This window comes from Benincasa hispida, chromosome 2 (assembly GCF_027475165.1).
Source record: "Benincasa hispida cultivar pf3 chromosome 2, pf3_genome.v1.1, whole genome shotgun sequence".
Classification (NCBI taxonomy): Eukaryota; Viridiplantae; Streptophyta; class Magnoliopsida; order Cucurbitales; family Cucurbitaceae; genus Benincasa; species Benincasa hispida.
The window spans coordinates 39431528-39438864 of record NC_143479.1 but is presented as its reverse complement, the minus strand read 5'-3'; the positions used below and the strand labels follow the sequence as shown (position 1 = coordinate 39438864).

The 7337-nt window shown below is 45.1% G+C and overlaps 1 pseudogene; it reads right to left on the bottom strand.

Annotated features, from left to right (window-relative positions):
• Positions 1-4500: 4500 nt before the first annotated feature.
• On the bottom strand, positions 4501-7011 carry LOC150037881 (uncharacterized; annotated as a pseudogene).
• Positions 7012-7337: the final 326 nt, after the last annotated feature.

Below are 7337 nucleotides of genomic sequence, written 5' to 3'. Positions count from 1 at the left end.
CCTTCAATTTTAGGTATCTTTAGGTTAGTTTTTATTTTATTTTGGGTTGTGATCGACTAATTGGAGGTTTGTTCTTGATCTGTGTATGAATTGAAAGACAATCTCTATCTAACTTCCTTGAGCAAGAGCCTTATGTTAATTTCTTGAAGATTTTCTAATTAATTTAACTGTACTCTTGTGAATTCTTTGGATGGATTTGTTTTAATATTAATAGAGTTTCGATGAATTTTTCTGAAAAATTAATTTGTTGAAATTTTTTTTTGCATAATCATCATAGCCTGTGCAATATTGATTGATTAAGTTGTGCGTATTAGAATCGCATGGGTGAAGTCTAGACTTTTTCTAACCTAATGCATGTATACCCTAATATAATATTTTCCAAATAAACCATGCTATAAGATATGGCTTTCCGGCTTGTAGTATGTCTCAACAATTGAACCCTTTCTTAATGCTTTTTAGTTTTAACTTGTATATCGCTGAGAATGAAAAGTTTTAAACTGAATTAGTGCTAATTTAGATTTTTATCAAAATTGGCTAATTGAGCTATTAGATTTTCTAATGGGTTGAAGAGTTGACAGATTTAGTCTAATTAATTGATGCCTAATGAATGAAACTGCATAGGAACTCTCTATTGCTCTAGAAATTAGATAGACTCCTATTCTAGATTACATTTACCCGTTTATTTCAATTTCACACATGTTATCTCTTCCACATCAATTCCCCCCCCCCCCCATTTATTGCTCTGCTTAGAAAATTAACTTAACGAAACCAATCACGCTTCTCTGCGATCGACTCGGACTTACCACTGATACTACGTTTTAGTAATCATAGGAGTAGTTCGATATTATAAATTTTCTTTTGTTTCGGTTTGGAGTCAAATTAATAACATCGATTCTTGATTCGAAAAAATGGTTAAAATATTTTAAATGTAAATGTGTATTTAGTCGTAACAACCCTTGTTAGAGTACTCGAATGGTTGGGTCGTTATATTTTTTCTTACGCAAGTTCAAACCAGTAATATTTCTCTTTTACTCGTATATGCACAAAATAAAATCTTGATTGCTTTCACAAATCTTCAATAAGTCACAAAAGAGGAATTGAATAATAATTTAACTCCAAAACCAAGATAAAATATATTTTTGATTGTTCGGACTCTAGGAATGCGTCGTCATACACGCCTCCGGCCCGAGAAAAGAAAGATAATATTCCTCGATCCAAGACTGTACCACAAACGCAATAAAGTGATAAGATTAGGGTCGAATCCATGAACAACTAATGATTAGCTAGGATTATTTAAAGATTCCACATGAGAATGGGGTTTTTGTTTGTTTTTTGTAAAATAAATTGACAATCGAATAAAAAAAGCAAAAAATTAGCACAGAAAAAGGATTAGATCAAATTGATGAAAAAGTCTTGGGATTTGTTTGTATGCTTTGTTTTCTATCCTTAGGCACTAGTAAATGTTACTAATTTTATGAATCCTTCAACCTATTAGAAAATCTAATAGCCCAATTAGCCAAATTTGATGTTCAATCAAATTAGCCCTAATTCAATTTACAAGTCTTCTTTCTTAGCGACATACAAGTTAAAATTTAATTACATTATAACAAGGTTCAATTGTTGATATATGCTACAAGTCAAAAAATCCATATCTTGAAACATGATTAATTGGGAAAGATTATACTAGGGCATACATGAGTTTGGCTAGAAAAAGTCTAGACCCTAAGCATGGGATCCTATATGTCACAATCGCTCTTTTGGAAGCTTCTCTTAGCGATTGTGCGGCACTTGTTCCCGCTCACGAACAAGCCAGCCAACTCGATTACGGACTGCCGATGGCACACCGAGTGCCTCTTGCAACCTCCACCCCCGTTTTAGGGAAAACGGTTTTAGAAAACGGGTTTGGAGAAAAGGTTTTCGTAAGAAGATTTGTGAGTGTGAATAAAGAAAGAAAGATTGTAGTAGACTAGAAAGCAATAAGCAACAACAACGGCTTTATAGAGTACTACTCCGGGTATGAGGAAATGATGGTTAGTCTTATCCCCATATAGTGCATTCTGAACAAAAAGCCAACTGGCGCCCTTGCATATGCAAAAGGGCGAGTGGTCACTTACAATGAAAATGTAAAGAAAGCAAGCTAACTACACTAATACAATACAGGATATGAAAGTAAGCTAGAAAGGGGTTGGATTGGGCATGCGGCCATGGGCAACAGGCCCTGGACAAGCATGACCGTTACATTCTCCCCCACTTAATTGGTTGACGTCCCCGTCAACCGACCTTGTTCAAAACCTGCAATGGCTGGAGCTGCATTCTTCAAGTCTTCGGCCCGCTCCCAACTGATCTCTTCGTCGGGGAGATCCTTCCATTTCACTAAGAACTCTGTCAGTTCACGTCTGGGTCTTCCAATACGGTGCGTACGTTTATCCAGGATTTGTGCAACTTCTTTCTCAGCAGAACTCTTCATCGTGACCGGTGGGCGCCTTAGCATGTTTCGTTGTTCATCCTCGGGATCGGAATGATAGGGCTTCAGGATACTCACATGGATGACAGGATGAATCTTCATCCATGAGGGTAACTGAACCCTGTATGAGGTTCTCCCGACCTTCTCAATTATCTCCACTGGACCTTCATATTTCCTTACTAGCCGTTGGTCTCTCTGGCCTCGGAAACGAAACTGTTCCGGTCGTAGCTTGATCAGGACCTTGTCCCCAGCTTGAAACTCAAGGGCCCTCCGCTTCTTATCAGCCCACTTCTTCATCCTCTTCGATGCTCTTTCAAGGTAAGCGCGAGCGATCTCAGAGGTTTCGCTCCACTCTTTAGTGAAGTTATGTGCCTGAGGACTTTTGCCTGCATAAGGGTGGTCCACCAAGTGTGGCATGAGTGGCTGTCTGCCGCACACGACTTCGAAGGGTGTTTTTCCGGTCGCGGAACTCTGCTGGCTATTGAAGCTGAACTGAGCCACATCTAACAACTGGACCCAGTTCTTCTGCCTAGCGTCGATAAAGTGACGCAGATATTCCTCGAGCATACTGTTGAAGCGTTCCGTCTGTCCATCGGTTTGGGGATGATAGCTAGAGGAGATATTCAGTGACGATCCCAATATTCTGAACAATTCTGTCCAGAATGTCCCAGTGAATCTTCCGTCCCGATCGCTAACAATGCTCATGGGGACACCCCATAATTTCACGATGTGTTTGAAGAACAACTGAGCAGTCATCACGGCTGTGCACATTTTCGGCGTTGGGACGAACGTGGCATATTTCGAGAACCGGTCGATGATAACAAGGACCGATTCAAACTCTCCCACCTTGGGCAAATGGGTGATGAAGTCGAGAGACACACTCTCCCACGGTCTAGAGGGCACAGGTAGGGGTTCCAGCAGACCCGCTAATTTCGCCCTTTCAACCTTATCTTGTTGGCAGACAAGGCAAGTCTTGGTAAATTGCATGACATCGTCTCGAAGACTTGGCCAATAGTAGCCTTGCTTCAGAAGGGCATAAGTCCTCTGCCAACCATTATGTCCTGCCCACGGTGTGTCGTGACACTCCTTCATCAGTGACCTTCGTAACTCCCCGGATCTGGGGATGTAGAGGCGATTGCCTTTGGTGTATAGTAGATCATCTTCCACCCAGAACTGGCGTGTCTTCCCCTCCCTGGCCAACTGTAAGATGGCCTGCGCTGCTGTATCATTTGTCAAGTGAGTTTTGACAGTTTCTCGTACTGTTGCACTCAACGTACTTGCTTGTAGGCGGGCGAACATGCACAGGGCCGCATGTTCGCTCTTTCGGCTAAGAGCGTCAGCCGCTTGGTTGCTCTTCCCCGGTCTATGTTCGAATTGGAAGTCGAACTCCGCTAGACATTCCTGCCACCGTGCCTGTTTGGACGACAACTTCGGTTGGTTGAAGAAGTGACAAATGGAGTTATTGTCGGTCTTGACCACGAACTTGGCCCCTAAGAGATACTGTCTCCAGGCCCTCAAGCAGTGAACTACTGCTAACATCTCTTTCTCGGAGGCGGCATACCTCCGTTCTGCATCATTTAGTTTTCTACTCTCATACGCGATGGGGTGTCCGTCTTGGAGGAGAACACCGCCCAACGCGAAGTCAGAAGCATCAGTCTCTACTTCAAATGGCTTGGTCACGTCGGCAATTCCGAGGACCGGCCCCTCAATCATCACTTTCTTCAAGCCCTCAAAGGCGGCTTGACATTCAGGAGTCCAGCTCCATTGGCTATCCTTCTTCAACAGTTCGGTTAACGGCCCTGTTCTTCTCGAGAATCCTTCTACGAACCGCCTATAGTAGTTGGCTAGTCCGAGGAAGGATCGTAGTTCGGTCACGGATGATGGTACCCTCCAGTCTCTAATTGCGGCCACCTTGCCCTCTTCCATACCAATCCGACCACACTCAATCACGTGGCCGAGGAAATTTATGCGCTCTTGGGCAAAGGAGCACTTCTCTCTCTTTACATACAACTGATTTCTCCTCAGCTTTTCAAAGACTAGTTGGAGGTGACCCGATGGTCCTCCAACGAGGCACTATAGACCACAATGTCATCAAGATATACTACGACGAATTTGTCGAGGTATTCGTGAAACACTTGGTTCATTAGGGTACAGAACGTTGCTGGAGCATTGGTGAGGCCAAAGGGCATCACGAGGAATTCGAAGGCTCCATATCTCGTGACACAGGTCGTCTTGGGTTCGTCTCCTTCAGCAATTCGAACCTGATAATATCCAGACCGTAGGTCCAGCTTCGAGAAATACTTAGCACCGTGAAGCTGATCAAATAAGTCAGTGATGATAGGAAGGGGATATTTGTTGCGGACTGTGAGCTTATTCAAGGCCCGATAGTCGATGCACAACCGGAGGCTCCCATCCTTCTTCTTCTGGAACAGTACTGGGGCTCCATAAGGAGCCTTTGCCGGTCTAATAAATCCTGCCTCTAACAACTCGTCTAACTGTTTCCGAAGCTCAGCCAATTCTGGCGGGGCCATCCGATATGCATTCTTGGCAGGCGGCTTTGCCCCTGGCAACAACTCAATCTCATGGTCAATCCCCCTTCGTGGGGGTAAGGACTTGGGCAGGCTTTTCGGCATGACGTCCCGATACTCTTCCAAGACAAATAGAACGTCTTGGGGGATCTCCTCTTCAGTGGACTCAACTGATTCTATCGGGATGGCCATGAACGTGGGTTCGTCGTGGGCCAGGCCCCTCTTCAATTGGAGGGCTGAGATCATTCTCACCCCATTTGGCTGCTTGATACTGGCTTGGACTACGGTCGGTGTAGATTCGGTAATGACTAAGCATTTGGCAAGGGGCATTGGTATGACTTTATGTTCAAGCAGAAATTCCATTCCCAGTACCACGTCGAAATCATCCATCTTGACAATTACGAAGTCAACGAAGCCCTTCCAATCTCCTAACTTCACTGGAGTTCTCTTCGCTATCCCCGTAATTGGTAGGGCTGCGGAATTCACAGCTTTCATCTTCCCTGCATCTCTTTCCCAATTCAAGTTCAGGCGGCGAGCTTCTCTTTCAGCCATGAAGTTATGGGTAGCCCCAGAGTCAACCATCGTGGTTTTGGCCGATCTTTGGTTGACCTAAGCGTCCACATACATGAGACCTTTCTCTAGTGGCTCCGTCGCCTTTCCCATATTCTTCTGAAGTGCAGATAGGAATTTCAATGCCCCCATCCTGGGATTCTCAATTTCTGCCACTGGCTCGGTTACCGTCTCCTCCAGTTCAGCCTTATCTTCGGAGGTAGAGGCCAATGTGGCTTGAAAAGCATTGAACGCAGTTCGATTTGGACATTCGCCCGCCCTGTGTGGCCCTCTACATATGAAACAAGATAGGGGGCGATTGTAATTGTTATGCTGTTGTGGCGGCCCCCGCCAGTTGTTTCCTGATCTCGGTTGGGATGATTTACGGTCCCCCCCTGTGTTCTTGTCTCCTCCCCCAGGTCGGGGAGGACTGGAACGGCTGTTTCTGTTTCCCTCATTGGAGGAAGTTGATTGTTTCCTCACATCTTACGAGTCAGTGCTAAGGTCGTACAGCCGTTCAGCTGCCGCGTAGGCAGAGGGGAGATCCTGTACTCTCTGTTCATATAGTTTTGATTTTGCCCACGGTTTCAGCCCTTCCACAAAGCAAAAGACCTTGTCTTTTTCAGACATATCTCGTATGTCTAACATAAGTCCTGCAAACTGTTTTACATAGTCCCTGATGTTACCTGTTTGCTTTAGCTCTCAAAGTTTTCGTCGAGCCAAGATCTCGACATTTTCAGGGAAGAACTGCGAACGAAGTTCATGTTTCAATCTATCCCAAGTATCAATAGTGCAGCGTCCTTCCTGTATGTCTGTAAATCGTGATCTCCACCACAATTTCGCATCTTCAACTAGATGCATCGTTGCTATTGTGACTTTCGACTCTTCAGTCACTGTGTTCGTCGCCTTGAAGTATTGCTCAAGGTCGAAGATAAAATTTTCCAGGGCTTTCGCTTCTCGCACCCCACAGAAGGGTTTCGGTTCTGGGATTTTTATTCGGCTCACTGCCATTGCTCCCCCAGGTGGGGCTTGGTTCCCTACCGCTCGGATGGTGAGATTCACTCTAGCACTCACATCCGCTATCTCGGCTCTGACGACATCCAGGGCCGATCGAAAGTCTTCAGATAAGTCAGTTACCATCTGAAGTATTGCTTTTTGGGAGCTGTCCAGCTCTTCGACACGCTCCTCTATGTGGGCAACAGAGCCCGAGGAGCTATCGCCTCGTTCAAAGCTGCCGGACCGTACTGTCTTGGTCTCGAGGGTCTCTACCCTCATCATCAATTCTCTGACGGGTAATCCGTCTAGGCGGCCTACCACCGCATCAATTCCATCGGCTTTCTCGGCAACTTCTTGTAGCCGAGTCTCAAGGAAACGAACATTATCTGGGACCTCTCTCAGGTAGAGCATTTGTTCTTCCATCTCTACCAATCTGTCCACATGGGACTTGTTCAGGTTCTTCGTCGCCGACATGATCACTGATCTCTCTCTATAAGCCAACCTAGCTCTGATACCAACTGTCACAATCGCTCTTTCGGAAGCTTCTCTTAGCGATTGTGCGGCACTTGTTCCCGCTCACGAACAAGCCAGCCAACTCGATTACGGACTGCCGATGGCACACCGAGTGCCTCTTGCAACCTCCACCCCCGTTTTAGGGAAAACGGTTTTAGAAAACGGGTTTGGAGAAAAGGTTTTCGTAAGAAGATTTGTGAGTGTGAATAAAGAAAGAAAGATTGTAGTAGACTAGAAAGCAATAAGCAACAACAACGGCTTTATAGAGTACTACTCCGGGTATGAGG